Genomic DNA, 25,095 nt, shown 5'->3' on the forward strand with positions numbered 1-25,095 from the left:
CTTTCTTTGAAATGACAAGCCTTCTTTCCACGGTTGTCCCATCTTTGGGGAAATTGACCAGAGAAGTCCATTTTTGAAAGGTGCTCTTCTCTGGGATGTGTTCTAAGGCAAACTTCTCCTCGAAAGATGCCTCTATCTGCATGCTACACACACCTTGTAGCAGTCTCAGTTTTAAGTATATTGGTGCTCTCAAAACGCTGTGTAACCTATGTACAGTGTGTCACTCCCCAGCACTGAATACACAACATAGATCTCCTTTCAACACAGACACGCAAACACATCTTTTTGTGAAAGTCCTACTTCAGGTCACTTGGAAATGTAAAGGTTTCATCTTGAACACGAAGTCAATCATGCTTTTGCACTCTGCAACCAATAGAAATGACTTTTTGTACATACCCATCTGATTTCACATCAAAATGCCCTTCTTTTCTGGTTTCTTGAATGTTCTCAACACATTAGGAGAAAGAGCGTGTTTGAGCAAGAGTGATGCAGTGTGCGTTTTCCTGGATTTCAAGTGATTTGGGAAACATAATCTGCGTTTCTCCACAGGAAGAAACAACATGAGGCTTGCAAGAGATGGAAACAATGCATCCCAAAACGTATTCCAGCAGTGAAAACACACGTTCCTACAAAGACTTTGAAGGAGCAAGCAAAAGCCTAGTGGCTGAGTGTTCTTTCAGAGAGAAACACATGCATTTCATCCTTCTGGAGTGAGTTTTCAGCTTGGAATTCATATGCGTTTTGTACTTGCAGAATGTAGCTACCTGCTCGGGGTTTGTGCCATAGAAGCACCTTTCCTGCAGGAGCTTATTGCAACATTCGTTGTTTGGCCAAGTTCTTTAGGGCTGGTTTTGGAAGGTCTTTCAGGTTGGTCAAATTCCACATCATACGAAGTTTTTTCACAGCGCTGTTTCCAAGTGTCCACAAAGAGCTGCTGCTTGAAACTGTCCACATGCACATCTCCCATACTGGTGTGCTCGTTTTACTACCTGGATTTTAGTTTCCTCTTCTTTCTTTGAAATGACAAGCCTTCTTTCTGCATGCAACACACCTTGTAGCAGTTTTAGTTTGAAGCATGTTGGTGCTCTCAAAACGCTGTGGAACCTATGTAGAGTGTTTCACTCTCCAGCACTGAATACACAACTTAGAACTCCTTTCACCACAGACACGCAAACACATCTCTTTGTGAAAGTCTTAATTCAAGTCACTTGGAAATGTAAGGGCTTCATCGAGAACATGAAGGCAATCATGCTTTCGCACTCTGCAACTAATAGAAATGACCTCTTGTACATGCCTGTCTGAATTTCACTGCAAAATGCCCTACTTTTCTGGTTTCTTGAATGTTCTCAACGCATTAGGAGAAAGAGCGTGTTTGAGCAAGAGTGATGCAGTGTGCGGTTTCCTGGATTCAAGTGATTTGGGAAACATACTCCTTGTTTTGTCACATTGTCCGAGAAACAACATGAGGTTTGCAAGAGATTGAAACAATGCATCCCAAAGCGCATTCCAGCAGTGAAAAGAGACGTTTCTACAAAGAGTTTGAAGGAGCAAGCAAAAGCCTAGTGGCTGAGTGTTCTTTCAGAGAGAAACACATGCATTTCATTCTTCTGTGGACAGTTTTCGGCCTGAAATTCATTTGCATTTTGTACTGTGCAGATGTAGCTACCTGCTCGGGAGTTGAGTCATAGAAGCACCTATCCTGCAGGAGCTTATTGCAACATTCATTGTTTGGCTAAGTTCTTTAGGGTTGGTTTTGAAAGGTCTTTCAACTTTGGCAAAATCCCGCTTCGTACGAAATTGTTCCCAGCGCTGTTTCCAAGTGTCCACAAAGAGCTGCTGCTTGAAACTGTCCACATGCACATCTCCCATACTGGTTTGCTCGTTTTACTACCTGGATTTTGTTTTCCTCTTATTTCTTTGAAATGGCAAGCCTTCTTTCTGCATGCCACACACTCCTTGTAGCAGTTTCAGTTTGAAGCATGTTGGTTCTCTCAAAAAGATCTGTAACCTATGTAGAGTGTGTCACTCTCTAGCACTGAATACACAGCTTAGAGCTCCTTTCACCACAGACACGCAAACACATCTTTTTGTGAAAGTCCTACTTCAGGTCACTTGGAAATGTAATGGTTTCATCGAGAACATGAAGTCAATCATGCTTTTGCACTCTGCAACCGATAGAAATGACTTTTTGTACATGCCCGTCTGAAATTCACTGCAAAATGCCCTTCTTTTCAGATTTCTTGAATGTTCTCAACGCATTAGGTGAAAGAGCGTGTTTGAGCAAGAGTGATGCAGTGTGCGTTTTCCTGGATTTCAAGTGATTTGGGAAACATAATCTGCATTTCTCCACAGGAAGAAACAACATGAGGCTTGCAAGAGATGGAAACAATGCATCCCAAAACGTATTCCAGCAGTGAAAACACACGTTCCTACAAAGACTTTGAAGGAGCAAGCAAAAGCCTAGTGGCTGAGTGTTCTTTCAGAGAGAAACACATGCATTTCATCCTTCTGGAGTGAGTTTTCAGCTTGGAATTCATATGCGTTTTGTACTTGCAGAATGTAGCTACCTGCTCGGGGTTTGTGCCATAGAAGCACCTTTCCTGCAGGAGCTTATTGCAACATTCGTTGTTTGGCTAAGTTCTTTAGGGCTGGTTTTGGAAGGTCTTTCATGTTGGTCAAATTCCACTTCCTACGAAGTTTGTTCACAGCGCTGTTTCCAAGGGTCCACAAAGAGATGCTGCTTGAAACTGTCCACATGCACATCTCCCATACGGGTGTGCTCGTTTCACTACGTGGATTTTGGTTTCTTCTTTCTTTGAAATGACAAGCCTTCTTTCCACGGTTGTCCCATCTTTGGGGAAATTGACCAGAGAAGTCCATTTTTGAAAGGTGCTCTTCTCTGGGATGTGTTCTAAGGCAAACTTCTCCTCGAAAGATGCCTCTATCTGCATGCTACACACACGTTGTAGCAGTCTCAGTTTTAAGTATATTGGTGCTCTCAAAACGCTGTGTAACCTATGTACAGTGTGTCACTCCCCAGCACTGAATACACAACATAGATCTCCTTTCAACACAGACACGCAAACACATCTTTTTGTGAAAGTCCTTCTTCAGGTCACTTGCAAATGTAAAGGTTTCATCTTGAACACGAAGTCAATCATGCTTTTGCACTCTGCAACCAATAGAAATGACTTTTTGTACATACCCATCTGATTTCACATCAAAATGCCCTTCTTTTCTGGTTTCTTGAATGTTCTCAACACATTAGGAGAAAGAGCGTGTTTGAGCAAGAGTGATGCAGTGTGCGTTTTCCTGGATTTCAGGTGATTTGGGAAACATAATCCGCGTTTCTCCACAGTAAGAAACAACATGAGGCTTGCAAGAGATTGAAACAATGCAACCCAAAATGTATTCTAGCAGTGAAAACACACGTTTCTACAAAGACTTTGAAGGAGCAAGCAAAAGCCTAGTGGCTGAGTGTTCTTTCAGAGAGAAACACATGCATTTCATCCTTCTGGAGTGAGTTTTCAGCTTGGAATTCATATGCGTTTTGTACTTGCAGAATGTAGCTACCTGCTCGGGGTTTGTGCCATAGAAGCACCTTTCCTGCAGGAGCTTATTGCAACATTCGTTGTTTGGCCAAGTTCTTTAGGGCTGGTTTTGGAAGGTCTTTCAGGTTGGTCAAATTCCACTTCCTACGAAGTTTTTTCACAGCGCTGTTTCCAAGTGTCCACAAAGAGCTGCTGCTTGAAACTGTCCACATGCACATCTCCCATACTGGTGTGCTCGTTTTACTACCTGGATTTTAGTTTCCTCTTCTTTCTTTGAAATGACAAGCCTTCTTTCTGCATGCAACACACCTTGTAGCAGTTTTAGTTTGAAGCATGTTGGTGCTCTCAAAACGCTGTGGAACCTATGTAGAGTGTTTCACTCTCCAGCACTGAATACACAACTTAGAACTCCTTTCACCACAGACACGCAAACACATCTCTTTGTGAAAGTCTTAATTCAAGTCACTTGGAAATGTAAGGGCTTCATCGAGAACATGAAGGCAATCATGCTTTCGCACTCTGCAACTAATAGAAATGACCTCTTGTACATGCCTGTCTGAATTTCACTGCAAAATGCCCTACTTTTCTGGTTTCTTGAATGTTCTCAACGCATTAGGAGAAAGAGCGTGTTTGAGCAAGAGTGATGCAGTGTGCGGTTTCCTGGATTCAAGTGATTTGGGAAACATACTCCTTGTTTTGTCACATTGTCCGAGAAACAACATGAGGTTTGCAAGAGATTGAAACAATGCATCCCAAAGCGCATTCCAGCAGTGAAAAGAGACGTTTCTACAAAGAGTTTGAAGGAGCAAGCAAAAGCCTAGTGGCTGAGTGTTCTTTCAGAGAGAAACACATGCATTTCATTCTTCTGTGGACAGTTTTCGGCCTGAAATTCATTTGCATTTTGTACTGTGCAGATGTAGCTACCTGCTCGGGAGTTGAGTCATAGAAGCACCTATCCTGCAGGAGCTTATTGCAACATTCATTGTTTGGCTAAGTTCTTTAGGGTTGGTTTTGAAAGGTCTTTCAACTTTGGCAAAATCCCGCTTCGTACGAAATTGTTCCCAGCGCTGTTTCCAAGTGTCCACAAAGAGCTGCTGCTTGAAACTGTCCACATGCACATCTCCCATACTGGTTTGCTCGTTTTACTACCTGGATTTTGTTTTCCTCTTATTTCTTTGAAATGGCAAGCCTTCTTTCTGCATGCCACACACTCCTTGTAGCAGTTTCAGTTTGAAGCATGTTGGTTCTCTCAAAAAGATCTGTAACCTATGTAGAGTGTGTCACTCTCTAGCACTGAATACACAGCTTAGAGCTCCTTTCACCACAGACACGCAAACACATCTTTTTGTGAAAGTCCTACTTCAGGTCACTTGGAAATGTAATGGTTTCATCGAGAACATGAAGTCAATCATGCTTTTGCACTCTGCAACCGATAGAAATGACTTTTTGTACATGCCCGTCTGAAATTCACTGCAAAATGCCCTTCTTTTCAGATTTCTTGAATGTTCTCAACGCATTAGGTGAAAGAGCGTGTTTGAGCAAGAGTGATGCAGTGTGCGTTTTCCTGGATTTCAAGTGATTTGGGAAACATAATCTGCATTTCTCCACAGGAAGAAACAACATGAGGCTTGCAAGAGATGGAAACAATGCATCCCAAAACGTATTCCAGCAGTGAAAACACACGTTCCTACAAAGACTTTGAAGGAGCAAGCAAAAGCCTAGTGGCTGAGTGTTCTTTCAGAGAGAAACACATGCATTTCATCCTTCTGGAGTGAGTTTTCAGCTTGGAATTCATATGCGTTTTGTACTTGCAGAATGTAGCTACCTGCTCGGGGTTTGTGCCATAGAAGCACCTTTCCTGCAGGAGCTTATTGCAACATTCGTTGTTTGGCCAAGTTCTTTAGGGCTGGTTTTGGAAGGTCTTTCAGGTTGGTCAAATTCCACATCATACGAAGTTTTTTCACAGCGCTGTTTCCAAGTGTCCACAAAGAGCTGCTGCTTGAAACTGTCCACATGCACATCTCCCATACTGGTGTGCTCGTTTTACTACCTGGATTTTAGTTTCCTCTTCTTTCTTTGAAATGACAAGCCTTCTTTCTGCATGCAACACACCTTGTAGCAGTTTTAGTTTGAAGCATGTTGGTGCTCTCAAAACGCTGTGGAACCTATGTAGAGTGTTTCACTCTCCAGCACTGAATACACAACTTAGAACTCCTTTCACCACAGACACGCAAACACATCTCTTTGTGAAAGTCTTAATTCAAGTCACTTGGAAATGTAAGGGCTTCATCGAGAACATGAAGGCAATCATGCTTTCGCACTCTGCAACTAATAGAAATGACCTCTTGTACATGCCTGTCTGAATTTCACTGCAAAATGCCCTACTTTTCTGGTTTCTTGAATGTTCTCAACGCATTAGGAGAAAGAGCGTGTTTGAGCAAGAGTGATGCAGTGTGCGGTTTCCTGGATTCAAGTGATTTGGGAAACATACTCCTTGTTTTGTCACATTGTCCGAGAAACAACATGAGGTTTGCAAGAGATTGAAACAATGCATCCCAAAGCGCATTCCAGCAGTGAAAAGAGACGTTTCTACAAAGAGTTTGAAGGAGCAAGCAAAAGCCTAGTGGCTGAGTGTTCTTTCAGAGAGAAACACATGCATTTCATTCTTCTGTGGACAGTTTTCGGCCTGAAATTCATTTGCATTTTGTACTGTGCAGATGTAGCTACCTGCTCGGGAGTTGAGTCATAGAAGCACCTATCCTGCAGGAGCTTATTGCAACATTCATTGTTTGGCTAAGTTCTTTAGGGTTGGTTTTGAAAGGTCTTTCAACTTTGGCAAAATCCCGCTTCGTACGAAATTGTTCCCAGCGCTGTTTCCAAGTGTCCACAAAGAGCTGCTGCTTGAAACTGTCCACATGCACATCTCCCATACTGGTTTGCTCGTTTTACTACCTGGATTTTGTTTTCCTCTTATTTCTTTGAAATGGCAAGCCTTCTTTCTGCATGCCACACACTCCTTGTAGCAGTTTCAGTTTGAAGCATGTTGGTTCTCTCAAAAAGATCTGTAACCTATGTAGAGTGTGTCACTCTCTAGCACTGAATACACAGCTTAGAGCTCCTTTCACCACAGACACGCAAACACATCTTTTTGTGAAAGTCCTACTTCAGGTCACTTGGAAATGTAATGGTTTCATCGAGAACATGAAGTCAATCATGCTTTTGCACTCTGCAACCGATAGAAATGACTTTTTGTACATGCCCGTCTGAAATTCACTGCAAAATGCCCTTCTTTTCAGATTTCTTGAATGTTCTCAACGCATTAGGTGAAAGAGCGTGTTTGAGCAAGAGTGATGCAGTGTGCGTTTTCCTGGATTTCAAGTGATTTGGGAAACATAATCTGCATTTCTCCACAGGAAGAAACAACATGAGGCTTGCAAGAGATGGAAACAATGCATCCCAAAACGTATTCCAGCAGTGAAAACACACGTTCCTACAAAGACTTTGAAGGAGCAAGCAAAAGCCTAGTGGCTGAGTGTTCTTTCAGAGAGAAACACATGCATTTCATCCTTCTGGAGTGAGTTTTCAGCTTGGAATTCATATGCGTTTTGTACTTGCAGAATGTAGCTACCTGCTCGGGGTTTGTGCCATAGAAGCACCTTTCCTGCAGGAGCTTATTGCAACATTCGTTGTTTGGCTAAGTTCTTTAGGGCTGGTTTTGGAAGGTCTTTCATGTTGGTCAAATTCCACTTCCTACGAAGTTTGTTCACAGCGCTGTTTCCAAGGGTCCACAAAGAGATGCTGCTTGAAACTGTCCACATGCACATCTCCCATACGGGTGTGCTCGTTTCACTACGTGGATTTTGGTTTCTTCTTTCTTTGAAATGACAAGCCTTCTTTCCACGGTTGTCCCATCTTTGGGGAAATTGACCAGAGAAGTCCATTTTTGAAAGGTGCTCTTCTCTGGGATGTGTTCTAAGGCAAACTTCTCCTCGAAAGATGCCTCTATCTGCATGCTACACACACCTTGTAGCAGTCTCAGTTTTAAGTATATTGGTGCTCTCAAAACGCTGTGTAACCTATGTACAGTGTGTCACTCCCCAGCACTGAATACACAACATAGATCTCCTTTCAACACAGACACGCAAACACATCTTTTTGTGAAAGTCCTTCTTCAGGTCACTTGCAAATGTAAAGGTTTCATCTTGAACACGAAGTCAATCATGCTTTTGCACTCTGCAACCAATAGAAATGACTTTTTGTACATACCCATCTGATTTCACATCAAAATGCCCTTCTTTTCTGGTTTCTTGAATGTTCTCAACACATTAGGAGAAAGAGCGTGTTTGAGCAAGAGTGATGCAGTGTGCGTTTTCCTGGATTTCAGGTGATTTGGGAAACATAATCCGCGTTTCTCCACAGTAAGAAACAACATGAGGCTTGCAAGAGATTGAAACAATGCAACCCAAAATGTATTCTAGCAGTGAAAACACACGTTTCTACAAAGACTTTGAAGGAGCAAGCAAAAGCCTAGTGGCTGAGTGTTCTTTCAGAGAGAAACACATGCATTTCATCCTTCTGGAGTGAGTTTTCAGCTTGGAATTCATATGCGTTTTGTACTTGCAGAATGTAGCTACCTGCTCGGGGTTTGTGCCATAGAAGCACCTTTCCTGCAGGAGCTTATTGCAACATTCGTTGTTTGGCCAAGTTCTTTAGGGCTGGTTTTGGAAGGTCTTTCAGGTTGGTGAAATTCCACTTCCTACGAAGTTTTTTCACAGCGCTGTTTCCAAGTGTCCACAAAGAGCTGCTGCTTGAAACTGTCCACATGCACATCTCCCATACTGGTGTGCTCGTTTTACTACCTGGATTTTAGTTTCCTCTTCTTTCTTTGAAATGACAAGCCTTCTTTCTGCATGCAACACACCTTGTAGCAGTTTTAGTTTGAAGCATGTTGGTGCTCTCAAAACGCTGTGGAACCTATGTAGAGTGTTTCACTCTCCAGCACTGAATACACAACTTAGAACTCCTTTCACCACAGACACGCAAACACATCTCTTTGTGAAAGTCTTAATTCAAGTCACTTGGAAATGTAAGGGCTTCATCGAGAACATGAAGGCAATCATGCTTTCGCACTCTGCAACTAATAGAAATGACCTCTTGTACATGCCTGTCTGAATTTCACTGCAAAATGCCCTACTTTTCTGGTTTCTTGAATGTTCTCAACGCATTAGGAGAAAGAGCGTGTTTGAGCAAGAGTGATGCAGTGTGCGGTTTCCTGGATTCAAGTGATTTGGGAAACATACTCCTTGTTTTGTCACATTGTCCGAGAAACAACATGAGGTTTGCAAGAGATTGAAACAATGCATCCCAAAGCGCATTCCAGCAGTGAAAAGAGACGTTTCTACAAAGAGTTTGAAGGAGCAAGCAAAAGCCTAGTGGCTGAGTGTTCTTTCAGAGAGAAACACATGCATTTCATTCTTCTGTGGACAGTTTTCGGCCTGAAATTCATTTGCATTTTGTACTGTGCAGATGTAGCTACCTGCTCGGGAGTTGAGTCATAGAAGCACCTATCCTGCAGGAGCTTATTGCAACATTCATTGTTTGGCTAAGTTCTTTAGGGTTGGTTTTGAAAGGTCTTTCAACTTTGGCAAAATCCCGCTTCGTACGAAATTGTTCCCAGCGCTGTTTCCAAGTGTCCACAAAGAGCTGCTGCTTGAAACTGTCCACATGCACATCTCCCATACTGGTTTGCTCGTTTTACTACCTGGATTTTGTTTTCCTCTTATTTCTTTGAAATGGCAAGCCTTCTTTCTGCATGCCACACACTCCTTGTAGCAGTTTCAGTTTGAAGCATGTTGGTTCTCTCAAAAAGATCTGTAACCTATGTAGAGTGTGTCACTCTCTAGCACTGAATACACAGCTTAGAGCTCCTTTCACCACAGACACGCAAACACATCTTTTTGTGAAAGTCCTACTTCAGGTCACTTGGAAATGTAATGGTTTCATCGAGAACATGAAGTCAATCATGCTTTTGCACTCTGCAACCGATAGAAATGACTTTTTGTACATGCCCGTCTGAAATTCACTGCAAAATGCCCTTCTTTTCAGATTTCTTGAATGTTCTCAACGCATTAGGTGAAAGAGCGTGTTTGAGCAAGAGTGATGCAGTGTGCGTTTTCCTGGATTTCAAGTGATTTGGGAAACATAATCTGCATTTCTCCACAGGAAGAAACAACATGAGGCTTGCAAGAGATGGAAACAATGCATCCCAAAACGTATTCCAGCAGTGAAAACACACGTTCCTACAAAGACTTTGAAGGAGCAAGCAAAAGCCTAGTGGCTGAGTGTTCTTTCAGAGAGAAACACATGCATTTCATCCTTCTGGAGTGAGTTTTCAGCTTGGAATTCATATGCGTTTTGTACTTGCAGAATGTAGCTACCTGCTCGGGGTTTGTGCCATAGAAGCACCTTTCCTGCAGGAGCTTATTGCAACATTCGTTGTTTGGCCAAGTTCTTTAGGGCTGGTTTTGGAAGGTCTTTCAGGTTGGTCAAATTCCACATCATACGAAGTTTTTTCACAGCGCTGTTTCCAAGTGTCCACAAAGAGCTGCTGCTTGAAACTGTCCACATGCACATCTCCCATACTGGTGTGCTCGTTTTACTACCTGGATTTTAGTTTCCTCTTCTTTCTTTGAAATGACAAGCCTTCTTTCTGCATGCAACACACCTTGTAGCAGTTTTAGTTTGAAGCATGTTGGTGCTCTCAAAACGCTGTGGAACCTATGTAGAGTGTTTCACTCTCCAGCACTGAATACACAACTTAGAACTCCTTTCACCACAGACACGCAAACACATCTCTTTGTGAAAGTCTTAATTCAAGTCACTTGGAAATGTAAGGGCTTCATCGAGAACATGAAGGCAATCATGCTTTCGCACTCTGCAACTAATAGAAATGACCTCTTGTACATGCCTGTCTGAATTTCACTGCAAAATGCCCTACTTTTCTGGTTTCTTGAATGTTCTCAACGCATTAGGAGAAAGAGCGTGTTTGAGCAAGAGTGATGCAGTGTGCGGTTTCCTGGATTCAAGTGATTTGGGAAACATACTCCTTGTTTTGTCACATTGTCCGAGAAACAACATGAGGTTTGCAAGAGATTGAAACAATGCATCCCAAAGCGCATTCCAGCAGTGAAAAGAGACGTTTCTACAAAGAGTTTGAAGGAGCAAGCAAAAGCCTAGTGGCTGAGTGTTCTTTCAGAGAGAAACACATGCATTTCATTCTTCTGTGGACAGTTTTCGGCCTGAAATTCATTTGCATTTTGTACTGTGCAGATGTAGCTACCTGCTCGGGAGTTGAGTCATAGAAGCACCTATCCTGCAGGAGCTTATTGCAACATTCATTGTTTGGCTAAGTTCTTTAGGGTTGGTTTTGAAAGGTCTTTCAACTTTGGCAAAATCCCGCTTCGTACGAAATTGTTCCCAGCGCTGTTTCCAAGTGTCCACAAAGAGCTGCTGCTTGAAACTGTCCACATGCACATCTCCCATACTGGTTTGCTCGTTTTACTACCTGGATTTTGTTTTCCTCTTATTTCTTTGAAATGGCAAGCCTTCTTTCTGCATGCCACACACTCCTTGTAGCAGTTTCAGTTTGAAGCATGTTGGTTCTCTCAAAAAGATCTGTAACCTATGTAGAGTGTGTCACTCTCTAGCACTGAATACACAGCTTAGAGCTCCTTTCACCACAGACACGCAAACACATCTTTTTGTGAAAGTCCTACTTCAGGTCACTTGGAAATGTAATGGTTTCATCGAGAACATGAAGTCAATCATGCTTTTGCACTCTGCAACCGATAGAAATGACTTTTTGTACATGCCCGTCTGAAATTCACTGCAAAATGCCCTTCTTTTCAGATTTCTTGAATGTTCTCAACGCATTAGGTGAAAGAGCGTGTTTGAGCAAGAGTGATGCAGTGTGCGTTTTCCTGGATTTCAAGTGATTTGGGAAACATAATCTGCATTTCTCCACAGGAAGAAACAACATGAGGCTTGCAAGAGATGGAAACAATGCATCCCAAAACGTATTCCAGCAGTGAAAACACACGTTCCTACAAAGACTTTGAAGGAGCAAGCAAAAGCCTAGTGGCTGAGTGTTCTTTCAGAGAGAAACACATGCATTTCATCCTTCTGGAGTGAGTTTTCAGCTTGGAATTCATATGCGTTTTGTACTTGCAGAATGTAGCTACCTGCTCGGGGTTTGTGCCATAGAAGCACCTTTCCTGCAGGAGCTTATTGCAACATTCGTTGTTTGGCCAAGTTCTTTAGGGCTGGTTTTGGAAGGTCTTTCAGGTTGGTCAAATTCCACATCATACGAAGTTTTTTCACAGCGCTGTTTCCAAGTGTCCACAAAGAGCTGCTGCTTGAAACTGTCCACATGCACATCTCCCATACTGGTGTGCTCGTTTTACTACCTGGATTTTAGTTTCCTCTTCTTTCTTTGAAATGACAAGCCTTCTTTCTGCATGCAACACACCTTGTAGCAGTTTTAGTTTGAAGCATGTTGGTGCTCTCAAAACGCTGTGGAACCTATGTAGAGTGTTTCACTCTCCAGCACTGAATACACAACTTAGAACTCCTTTCACCACAGACACGCAAACACATCTCTTTGTGAAAGTCTTAATTCAAGTCACTTGGAAATGTAAGGGCTTCATCGAGAACATGAAGGCAATCATGCTTTCGCACTCTGCAACTAATAGAAATGACCTCTTGTACATGCCTGTCTGAATTTCACTGCAAAATGCCCTACTTTTCTGGTTTCTTGAATGTTCTCAACGCATTAGGAGAAAGAGCGTGTTTGAGCAAGAGTGATGCAGTGTGCGGTTTCCTGGATTCAAGTGATTTGGGAAACATACTCCTTGTTTTGTCACATTGTCCGAGAAACAACATGAGGTTTGCAAGAGATTGAAACAATGCATCCCAAAGCGCATTCCAGCAGTGAAAAGAGACGTTTCTACAAAGAGTTTGAAGGAGCAAGCAAAAGCCTAGTGGCTGAGTGTTCTTTCAGAGAGAAACACATGCATTTCATTCTTCTGTGGACAGTTTTCGGCCTGAAATTCATTTGCATTTTGTACTGTGCAGATGTAGCTACCTGCTCGGGAGTTGAGTCATAGAAGCACCTATCCTGCAGGAGCTTATTGCAACATTCATTGTTTGGCTAAGTTCTTTAGGGTTGGTTTTGAAAGGTCTTTCAACTTTGGCAAAATCCCGCTTCGTACGAAATTGTTCCCAGCGCTGTTTCCAAGTGTCCACAAAGAGCTGCTGCTTGAAACTGTCCACATGCACATCTCCCATACTGGTTTGCTCGTTTTACTACCTGGATTTTGTTTTCCTCTTATTTCTTTGAAATGGCAAGCCTTCTTTCTGCATGCCACACACTCCTTGTAGCAGTTTCAGTTTGAAGCATGTTGGTTCTCTCAAAAAGATCTGTAACCTATGTAGAGTGTGTCACTCTCTAGCACTGAATACACAGCTTAGAGCTCCTTTCACCACAGACACGCAAACACATCTTTTTGTGAAAGTCCTACTTCAGGTCACTTGGAAATGTAATGGTTTCATCGAGAACATGAAGTCAATCATGCTTTTGCACTCTGCAACCGATAGAAATGACTTTTTGTACATGCCCGTCTGAAATTCACTGCAAAATGCCCTTCTTTTCAGATTTCTTGAATGTTCTCAACGCATTAGGTGAAAGAGCGTGTTTGAGCAAGAGTGATGCAGTGTGCGTTTTCCTGGATTTCAAGTGATTTGGGAAACATAATCTGCATTTCTCCACAGGAAGAAACAACATGAGGCTTGCAAGAGATGGAAACAATGCATCCCAAAACGTATTCCAGCAGTGAAAACACACGTTCCTACAAAGACTTTGAAGGAGCAAGCAAAAGCCTAGTGGCTGAGTGTTCTTTCAGAGAGAAACACATGCATTTCATCCTTCTGGAGTGAGTTTTCAGCTTGGAATTCATATGCGTTTTGTACTTGCAGAATGTAGCTACCTGCTCGGGGTTTGTGCCATAGAAGCACCTTTCCTGCAGGAGCTTATTGCAACATTCGTTGTTTGGCCAAGTTCTTTAGGGCTGGTTTTGGAAGGTCTTTCAGGTTGGTCAAATTCCACATCATACGAAGTTTTTTCACAGCGCTGTTTCCAAGTGTCCACAAAGAGCTGCTGCTTGAAACTGTCCACATGCACATCTCCCATACTGGTGTGCTCGTTTTACTACCTGGATTTTAGTTTCCTCTTCTTTCTTTGAAATGACAAGCCTTCTTTCTGCATGCAACACACCTTGTAGCAGTTTTAGTTTGAAGCATGTTGGTGCTCTCAAAACGCTGTGGAACCTATGTAGAGTGTTTCACTCTCCAGCACTGAATACACAACTTAGAACTCCTTTCACCACAGACACGCAAACACATCTCTTTGTGAAAGTCTTAATTCAAGTCACTTGGAAATGTAAGGGCTTCATCGAGAACATGAAGGCAATCATGCTTTCGCACTCTGCAACTAATAGAAATGACCTCTTGTACATGCCTGTCTGAATTTCACTGCAAAATGCCCTACTTTTCTGGTTTCTTGAATGTTCTCAACGCATTAGGAGAAAGAGCGTGTTTGAGCAAGAGTGATGCAGTGTGCGGTTTCCTGGATTCAAGTGATTTGGGAAACATACTCCTTGTTTTGTCACATTGTCCGAGAAACAACATGAGGTTTGCAAGAGATTGAAACAATGCATCCCAAAGCGCATTCCAGCAGTGAAAAGAGACGTTTCTACAAAGAGTTTGAAGGAGCAAGCAAAAGCCTAGTGGCTGAGTGTTCTTTCAGAGAGAAACACATGCATTTCATTCTTCTGTGGACAGTTTTCGGCCTGAAATTCATTTGCATTTTGTACTGTGCAGATGTAGCTACCTGCTCGGGAGTTGAGTCATAGAAGCACCTATCCTGCAGGAGCTTATTGCAACATTCATTGTTTGGCTAAGTTCTTTAGGGTTGGTTTTGAAAGGTCTTTCAACTTTGGCAAAATCCCGCTTCGTACGAAATTGTTCCCAGCGCTGTTTCCAAGTGTCCACAAAGAGCTGCTGCTTGAAACTGTCCACATGCACATCTCCCATACTGGTTTGCTCGTTTTACTACCTGGATTTTGTTTTCCTCTTATTTCTTTGAAATGGCAAGCCTTCTTTCTGCATGCCACACACTCCTTGTAGCAGTTTCAGTTTGAAGCATGTTGGTTCTCTCAAAAAGATCTGTAACCTATGTAGAGTGTGTCACTCTCTAGCACTGAATACACAGCTTAGAGCTCCTTTCACCACAGACACGCAAACACATCTTTTTGTGAAAGTCCTACTTCAGGTCACTTGGAAATGTAATGGTTTCATCGAGAACATGAAGTCAATCATGCTTTTGCACTCTGCAACCGATAGAAATGACTATTTGTACATGCCCGTCTGAAATTCACTGCAAAATGCCCTTCTTTTCAGATTTCTTGAATGTTCTCAACGCATTAGGTGAAAGAGCGTGTTTGAGCAAGAGTGATGCAGTGTGCGTTTTCCTGGATTTCAAGTGATTTGGGAAACATAATCTGCATTTCTCCACAGGAAGAAACAACATGAGGCTTGCAAGAGATGGAAACAATGCATCCCAAAACGTATTCCAGCAGTGAAAACACACGTTCCTACAAAGACTTTGAAGGAGCAAGCAAAAGCCTAGTGGCTGAGTGTTCTTTCAGAGAGAAACACATGCATTTCATCCTTCTGGAGTGAGTTTTCAGCTTGGAATTCATATGCGTTTTGTACTTGCAGAATGTAGCTACCTGCTCGGGGTTTGTGCCATAGAAGCACCTTTCCTGCAGGAGCTTATTGCAACATTCGTTGTTTGGCTAAGTTCTTTAGGGCTGGTTTTGGAAGGTCTTTCATGTTGGTCAAATTCCACTTCCTACGAAGTTTGTTCACAGCGCTGTTTCCAAGGGTCCACAAAGAGATGCTGCTTGAAACTGTCCACATGCACATCTCCCATACGGGTGTGCTCGTTTCACTACGTGGATTTTGGTTTCTTCTTTCTTTGAAATGACAAGCCTTCTTTCCACGGTTGTCCCATCTTTGGGGAAATTGACCAGAGAAGTCCATTTTTGAAAGGTGCTCTTCTCTGGGATGTGTTCTAAGGCAAACTTCTCCTCGAAAGATGCCTCTATCTGCATGCTACACACACCTTGTAGCAGTCTCAGTTTTAAGTATATTGGTGCTCTCAAAACGCTGTGTAACCTATGTACAGTGTGTCACTCCCCAGCACTGAATACACAACATAGATCTCCTTTCAACACAGACACGCAAACACATCTTTTTGTGAAAGTCCTTCTTCAGGTCACTTGCAAATGTAAAGGTTTCATCTTGAACATGAAGTCAATCATGCTTTTCCACTCTGCAAACAATAGAAATGAACTTTTGTACATACCCATCTGAATTTCACATCAAAATGCCCTTCTTTTCTGGTTTCTTGAATGTTCTCAACACATTAGGAGAAAGAGCGTGTTTGAGCAAGAGTGATGCAGTGTGCGTTTTCCTGGATTTCAGGTGATTTGGGAAACATAATCCGCGTTTCTCCACAGTAAGAAACAACATGAGGCTTGCAAGAGATTGAAACAATGCAACCCAAAATGTATTCTAGCAGTGAAAACACACGTTTCTACAAAGACTTTGAAGGAGCAAGCAAAAGCCTAGTGGCTGAGTGTTCTTTCAGAGAGAAACACATGCATTTCATCCTTCTGGAGTGAGTTTTCAGCTTGGAATTCATATGCGTTTTGAACTTGCAGAATGTAGCTACCTGCTCGGGGTTTGTGCCATAGAAGCACCTTTCCTGCAGGAGCTTATTGCAACATTCGTTGTTTGGCTAAGTTCTTTAGGGCTGGTTTTGGAAGGTCTTTCATGTTGGTCAAATTCCACTTCCTACGAAGTTTGTTCACAGCGCTGTTTCCAAGGGTCCACAAAGAGATGCTGCTTGAAACTGTCCACATGCACATCTCCCATACGGGTGTGCTCGTTTCACTACGTGGATTTTGGTTTCTTCTTTCTTTGAAATGACAAGCCTTCTTTCCACGGTTGTCCCATCTTTGGGGAAATTGACCAGAGAAGTCCATTTTTGAAAGGTGCTCTTCTCTGGGATGTGTTCTAAGGCAAACTTCTCCTCGAAAGATGCCTCTATCTGCATGCTACACACACCTTGTAGCAGTCTCAGTTTTAAGTATATTGGTGCTCTCAAAACGCTGTGTAACCTATGTACAGTGTGTCACTCCCCAGCACTGAATACACAACATAGATCTCCTTTCAACACAGACACGCAAACACATCTTTTTGTGAAAGTCCTACTTCAGGTCACTTGCAAATGTAAAGGTTTCATCTTGAACACGAAGTCAATCATGCTTTTGCACTCTGCAACCAATAGAAATGACTTTTTGTACATACCCATCTGATTTCACATCAAAATGCCCTTCTTTTCTGGTTTCTTGAATGTTCTCAACACATTAGGAGAAAGAGCGTGTTTGAGCAAGAGTGATGCAGTGTGCGTTTTCCTGGATTTCAGGTGATTTGGGAAACATAATCCGCGTTTCTCCACAGTAAGAAACAACATGAGGCTTGCAAGAGATTGAAACAATGCAACCCAAAATGTATTCTAGCAGTGAAAACACACGTTTCTACAAAGACTTTGAAGGAGCAAGCAAAAGCTTAGTGGCTGAGTGTTCTTTCAGAGAGAAACACATGCATTTCATCCTTCTGGAGTGAGTTTTCAGCTTGGAATTCATATGCGTTTTGTACTTGCAGAATGTAGCTACCTGCTCGGGGTTTGTGCCATAGAAGCACCTTTCCTGCAGGAGCTTATTGCAACATTCGTTGTTTGGCCAAGTTCTTTAGGGCTGGTTTTGGAAGGTCTTTCAGGTTGGTCAAATTCCACATCATACGAAGTTTTTTCACAGCGCTGTTTCCAAGTGTCCACAAAGAGCTGCTGCTTGAAACTGTCCACATGCACATCTCCCATACTGGTGTGCTCGTTTTACTACCTGGATTTTAGTTTCCTCTTCTTTCTTTGAAATGACAAGCCTTCTTTCTGCATGCAACACACCTTGTAGCAGTTTTAGTTTGAAGCATGTTGGTGCTCTCAAAACGCTGTGGAACCTATGTAGAGTGTTTCACTCTCCAGCACTGAATACACAACTTAGAACTCCTTTCACCACAGACACGCAAACACATCTCTTTGTGAAAGTCTTAATTCAAGTCACTTGGAAATGTAAGGGCTTCATCGAGAACATGAAGGCAATCATGCTTTCGCACTCTGCAACTAATAGAAATGACCTCTTGTACATGCCTGTCTGAATTTCACTGCAAAATGCCCTACTTTTCTGGTTTCTTGAATGTTCTCAACGCATTAGGAGAAAGAGCGTGTTTGAGCAAGAGTGATGCAGTGTGCGGTTTCCTGGATTCAAGTGATTTGGGAAACATACTCCTTGTTTTGTCACATTGTCCGAGAAACAACATGAGGTTTGCAAGAGATTGAAACAATGCATCCCAAAGCGCATTCCAGCAGTGAAAAGAGACGTTTCTACAAAGAGTTTGAAGGAGCAAGCAAAAGCCTAGTGGCTGAGTGTTCTTTCAGAGAGAAACACATGCATTTCATTCTTCTGTGGACAGTTTTCGGCCTGAAATTCATTTGCATTTTGTACTGTGCAGATGTAGCTACCTGCTCGGGAGTTGAGTCATAGAAGCACCTATCCTGCAGGAGCTTATTGCAACATTCATTGTTTGGCTAAGTTCTTTAGGGTTGGTTTTGAAAGGTCTTTCAACTTTGGCAAAATCCCGCTTCGTACGAAATTGTTCCCAGCGCTGTTTCCAAGTGTCCACAAAGAGCTGCTGCTTGAAACTGTCCACATGCACATCTCCCATACTGGTTTGCTCGTTTTACTACCTGGATTTTGTTTTCCTCTTATTTCTTTGAAATGGCAAGCCTTCTTTCTGCATGCCACACACTCCTTGTAGCAGTTTCAGTTTGAAGCATGTTGGTTCTCTCAAAAAGATCTGTAACCTATGTAGAGTGTGTCACTCTCTAGCACTGAATACACAGCTTAGAGCTCCTTTCACCACAGACACGCAAACACATCTTTTTGTGAAAGTCCTACTTCAGGTCACTTGGAAATGTAATGGTTTCATCGAGAACATGAAGTCAATCATGCTTTTGCACTCTGCAACCGATAGAAATGACTTTTTGTACATGCCCGTCTGAAATTCACTGCAAAATGCCCTTCTTTTCAGATTTCTTGAATGTTCTCAACGCATTAGGTGAAAGAGCGTGTTTGAGCAAGAGTGATGCAGTGTGCGTTTTCCTGGATTTCAAGTGATTTGGGAAACATAATCTGCATTTCTCCACAGGAAGAAACAACATGAGGCTTGCAAGAGATGGAAACAATGCATCCCAAAACGTATTCCAGCAGTGAAAACACACGTTCCTACAAAGACTTTGAAGGAGCAAGCAAAAGCCTAGTGGCTGAGTGTTCTTTCAGAGAGAAACACATGCATTTCATCCTTCTGGAGTGAGTTTTCAGCTTGGAATTCATATGCGTTTTGTACTTGCAGAATGTAGCTACCTGCTCGGGGTTTGTGCCATAGAAGCACCTTTCCTGCAGGAGCTTATTGCAACATTCGTTGTTTGGCTAAGTTCTTTAGGGCTGGTTTTGGAAGGTCTTTCATGTTGGTCAAATTCCACTTCCTACGAAGTTTTTTCACAGCGCTGTTTCCAAGGGTCCACAAAGAGATGCTGCTTGAAACTGTCCACATGCACATCTCCCATACGGGTGTGCTCGTTTCACTACGTGGATTTTGGTTTCTTCTTTCTTTGAAATGACAAGCCTTCTTTCCACGGTTGTCCCATCTTTGGGGAAATTGACCAGAGAAGTCCATTTTTGAAAGGTGCTCTTCTCTGGGATGTGTTCTAAGGCAAACTTCTCCTCGAAAGATGCCTCTATCTGCATGCTACACACACCTTGTAGCAGTCTCAGTTTTAAGTATATTGGTGCTCTCAAAACGCTGTGTAACCTATGTACAGTGTGTCACTCCCCAGCTCTGAATAGACAACGTAAAGCTGCTTTCGCAAACAGATTCGCAAGCACATCTTTTTGTGAAGGTCCTACTTCAGGTCACTTGGAAATGTAAAGGTTTCATCTTGAACATGAAGTCAATCATGCTTTTCCACTCTGCAAACAATAGAAATGAAATTTGTACATACCCATCTGAATTTCACATCAAAATGCCCTTCTTTTCTGGTTTCTTGAATGTTCTCAACACATTAGGAGAAAGAGCGTGTTTGAGCAAGAGTGATGCAGTGTGCGTTTTCCTGGATTTCAGGTGATTTGGGAAACATAATCCGCGCTTCTCCACAGTAAGAAACAACATGAGGCTTGCAAGAGATTGAAACAATGCAACCCAAAATGTATTCCAGCAGTGAAAACACACGTTTCTACAAAGACTTTGAAGGAGCAAGCAAAAGCCTAGTGGCTGAGTGTTCTTTCAGAGAGAAACACATGCATTTCATCCTTCTGGAGTGAGTTTTCAGCTTGGAATTCATATGCGTTTTGAACTTGCAGAATGTAGCTACCTGCTCGGGGTTTGTGCCATAGAAGCACCTTTCCTGCAGGAGCTTATTGCAACATTCGTTGTTTGGCTAAGTTCTTTAGGGCTGGTTTTGGAAGGTCTTTCATGTTGGTCAAATTCCACTTCCTACGAAGTTTGTTCACAGCGCTGTTTCCAAGGGTCCACAAAGAGATGCTGCTTGAAACTGTCCACATGCACATCTCCCATACGGGTGTGCTCGTTTCACTACGTGGATTTTGGTTTCTTCTTTCTTTGAAATGGCAAGCCTTCTTTCCACGGTTGTCCCATCTTTGGGGAAATTGACCAGAGAAGTCCATTTTTGAAAGGTGCTCTTCTCTGGGATGTGTTCTAAGGCAAACTTCTCCTCGAAAGATGCCTCTATCTGCATGCTACACACACCTTGTAGCAGTCTCAGTTTTAAGTATATTGGTGCTCTCAAAACGCTGTGTAACCTATGTACAGTGTGTCACTCCCCAGCACTGAATACACAACATAGATCTCCTTTCAACACAGACACGCAAACACATCTTTTTGTGAAAGTCCTACTTCAGGTCACTTGCAAATGTAAAGGTTTCATCTTGAACACGAAGTCAATCATGCTTTTGCACTCTGCAACCAATAGAAATGACTTTTTGTACATACCCATCTGATTTCACATCAAAATGCCCTTCTTTTCTGGTTTCTTGAATGTTCTCAACACATTAGGAGAAAGAGCGTGTTTGAGCAAGAGTGATGCAGTGTGCGTTTTCCTGGATTTCAGGTGATTTGGGAAACATAATCCGCGTTTCTCCACAGTAAGAAACAACATGAGGCTTGCAAGAGATTGAAACAATGCAACCCAAAATGTATTCTAGCAGTGAAAACACACGTTTCTACAAAGACTTTGAAGGAGCAAGCAAAAGCTTAGTGGCTGAGTGTTCTTTCAGAGAGAAACACATGCATTTCATCCTTCTGGAGTGAGTTTTCAGCTTGGAATTCATATGCGTTTTGTACTTGCAGAATGTAGCTACCTGCTCGGGGTTTGTGCCATAGAAGCACCTTTCCTGCAGGAGCTTATTGCAACATTCGTTGTTTGGCCAAGTTCTTTAGGGCTGGTTTTGGAAGGTCTTTCAGGTTGGTCAAATTCCACATCATACGAAGTTTTTTCACAGCGCTGTTTCCAAGTGTCCACAAAGAGCTGCTGCTTGAAACTGTCCACATGCACATCTCCCATACTGGTGTGCTCGTTTTACTACCTGGATTTTAGTTTCCTCTTCTTTCTTTGAAATGACAAGCCTTCTTTCTGCATGCAACACACCTTGTAGCAGTTTTAGTTTGAAGCATGTTGGTGCTCTCAAAACGCTGTGGAACCTATGTAGAGTGTTTCACTCTCCAGCACTGAATACACAACTTAGAACTCCTTTCACCACAGACACGCAAACACATCTCTTTGTGAAAGTCTTAATTCAAGTCACTTGGAAATGTAAGGGCTTCATCGAGAACATGAAGGCAATCATGCTTTCGCACTCTGCAACTAATAGAAATGACCTCTTGTACATGCCTGTCTGAATTTCACTGCAAAATGCCCTACTTTTCTGGTTTCTTGAATGTTCTCAACGCATTAGGAGAAAGAGCGTGTTTGAGCAAGAGTGATGCAGTGTGCGGTTTCCTGGATTCAAGTGATTTGGGAAACATACTCCTTGTTTTGTCACATTGTCCGAGAAACAACATGAGGTTTGCAAGAGATTGAAACAATGCATCCCAAAGCGCATTCCAGCAGTGAAAAGAGACGTTTCTACAAAGAGTTTGAAGGAGCAAGCAAAAGCCTAGTGGCTGAGTGTTCTTTCAGAGAGAAACACATGCATTTCATTCTTCTGTGGACAGTTTTCGGCCTGAAATTCATTTGCATTTTGTACTGTGCAGATGTAGCTACCTGCTCGGGAGTTGAGTCATAGAAGCACCTATCCTGCAGGAGCTTATTGCAACATTCATTGTTTGGCTAAGTTCTTTAGGGTTGGTTTTGAAAGGTCTTTCAACTTTGGCAAAATCCCGCTTCGTACGAAATTGTTCCCAGCGCTGTTTCCAAGTGTCCACAAAGAGCTGCTGCTTGAAACTGTCCACATGCACATCTCCCATACTGGTTTGCTCGTTTTACTACCTGGATTTTGTTTTCCTCTTATTTCTTTGAAATGGCAAGCCTTCTTTCTGCATGCCACACACTCCTTGTAGCAGTTTCAGTTTGAAGCATGTTGGTTCTCTCAAAAAGATCTGTAACCTATGTAGAGTGTGTCACTCTCTAGCACTGAATACACAGCTTAGAGCTCCTTTCACCACAGACACGCAAACACATCTTTTTGTGAAAGTCCTACTTCAGGTCACTTGGAAATGTAATGGTTTCATCGAGAACATGAAGTCAATCATGCTTTTGCACTCTGCAACCGATAGAAATGACTTTTTGTACATGCCCGTCTGAAATTCACTGCAAAATGCCCTTCTTTTCAGATTTCTTGAATGTTCTCAACGCATTAGGTGAAAGAGCGTGTTTGAGCAAGAGTGATGCAGTGTGCGTTTTCCTGGATTTCAAGTGATTTGGGAAACATAATCTGCATTTCTCCACAGGAAGAAACAACATGAGGCTTGCAAGAGATGGAAACAATGCATCCCAAAACGTATTCCAGCAGTGAAAACACACGTTCCTACAAAGACTTTGAAGGAGCAAGCAAAAGCCTAGTGGCTGAGTGTTCTTTCAGAGAGAAACACATGCATTTCATCCTTCTGGAGTGAGTTTTCAGCTTGGAATTCATATGCGTTTTGTACTTGCAGAATGTAGCTACCTGCTCGGGGTTTGTGCCATAGAAGCACCTTTCCTGCAGGAGCTTATTGCAACATTCGTTGTTTGGCTAAGTTCTTTAGGGCTGGTTTTGGAAGGTCTTTCATGTTGGTCAAATTCCACTTCCTACGAAGTTTTTTCACAGCGCTGTTTCCAAGGGTCCACAAAGAGATGCTGCTTGAAACTGTCCACATGCACATCTCCCATACGGGTGTGCTCGTTTCACTACGTGGATTTTGGTTTCTTCTTTCTTTGAAATGACAAGCCTTCTTTCCACGGTTGTCCCATCTTTGGGGAAATTGACCAGAGAAGTCCATTTTTGAAAGGTGCTCTTCTCTGGGATGTGTTCTAAGGCAAACTTCTCCTCGAAAGATGCCTCTATCTGCATGCTACACACACCTTGTAGCAGTCTCAGTTTTAAGTATATTGGTGCTCTCAAAACGCTGTGTAACCTATGTACAGTGTGTCACTCCCCAGCTCTGAATAGACAACGTAAAGCTGCTTTCGCAAACAGATTCGCAAGCACATCTTTTTGTGAAGGTCCTACTTCAGGTCACTTGGAAATGTAAAGGTTTCATCTTGAACATGAAGTCAATCATGCTTTTCCACTCTGCAAACAATAGAAATGAAATTTGTACATACCCATCTGAATTTCACATCAAAATGCCCTTCTTTTCTGGTTTCTTGAATGTTCTCAACACATTAGGAGAAAGAGCGTGTTTGAGCAAGAGTGATGCAGTGTGCGTTTTCCTGGATTTCAGGTGATTTGGGAAACATAATCCGCGCTTCTCCACAGTAAGAAACAACATGAGGCTTGCAAGAGATTGAAACAATGCAACCCAAAATGTATTCCAGCAGTGAAAACACACGTTTCTACAAAGACTTTGAAGGAGCAAGCAAAAGCCTAGTGGCTGAGTGTTCTTTCAGAGAGAAACACATGCATTTCATCCTTCTGGAGTGAGTTTTCAGCTTGGAATTCATACGCGTTTTGAACTTGCAGAATGTAGCTACCTGCTCGGGGTTTGTGCCATAGAAGCACCTTTCCTGCAGGAGCTTATTGCAACATTCGTTGTTTGGCTAAGTTCTTTAGGGCTGGTTTTGGAAAGTCTTTCATGTTGGTCAAATTCCACTTCCTACGAAGTTTGTTCACAGCGCTGTTTCCAAGGGTCCACAAAGAGATGCTGCTTGAAACTGTCCACATGCACATCTCCCATACGGGTGTGCTCGTTTCACTACGTGGATTTTGGTTTCTTCTTTCTTTGAAATGGCAAGCCTTCTTTCCACGGTTGTCCCATCTTTGGGGAAATTGACCAGAGAAGTCCATTTTTGAAAGGTGCTCTTCTCTGGGATGTGTTCTAAGGCAAACTTCTCCTCGAAAGATGCCTCTATCTGCATGCTACACACACCTTGTAGCAGTCTCAGTTTTAAGTATATTGGTGCTCTCAAAACGCTGTGTAACCTATGTACAGTGTGTCACTCCCCAGCACTGAATACACAACATAGATCTCCTTTCAACACAGACACGCAAACACATCTTTTTGTGAAAGTCCTACTTCAGGTCACTTGCAAATGTAAAGGTTTCATCTTGAACACGAAGTCAATCATGCTTTTGCACTCTGCAACCAATAGAAATGACTTTTTGTACATACCCATCTGATTTCACATCAAAATGCCCTTCTTTTCTGGTTTCTTGAATGTTCTCAACACATTAGGAGAAAGAGCGTGTTTGAGCAAGAGTGATGCAGTGTGCGTTTTCCTGGATTTCAGGTGATTTGGGAAACATAATCCGCGTTTCTCCACAGTAAGAAACAACATGAGGCTTGCAAGAGATTGAAACAATGCAACCCAAAATGTATTCTAGCAGTGAAAACACACGTTTCTACAAAGACTTTGAAGGAGCAAGCAAAAGCTTAGTGGCTGAGTGTTCTTTCAGAGAGAAACACATGCATTTCATCCTTCTGGAGTGAGTTTTCAGCTTGGAATTCATATGCGTTTTGTACTTGCAGAATGTAGCTACCTGCTCGGGGTTTGTGCCATAGAAGCACCTTTCCTGCAGGAGCTTATTGCAAC

This window comes from Miniopterus natalensis, chromosome 16 (assembly GCF_054644295.1).
Source record: "Miniopterus natalensis isolate mMinNat1 chromosome 16, mMinNat1.hap1, whole genome shotgun sequence".
Classification (NCBI taxonomy): domain Eukaryota; kingdom Metazoa; phylum Chordata; class Mammalia; order Chiroptera; family Miniopteridae; genus Miniopterus; species Miniopterus natalensis.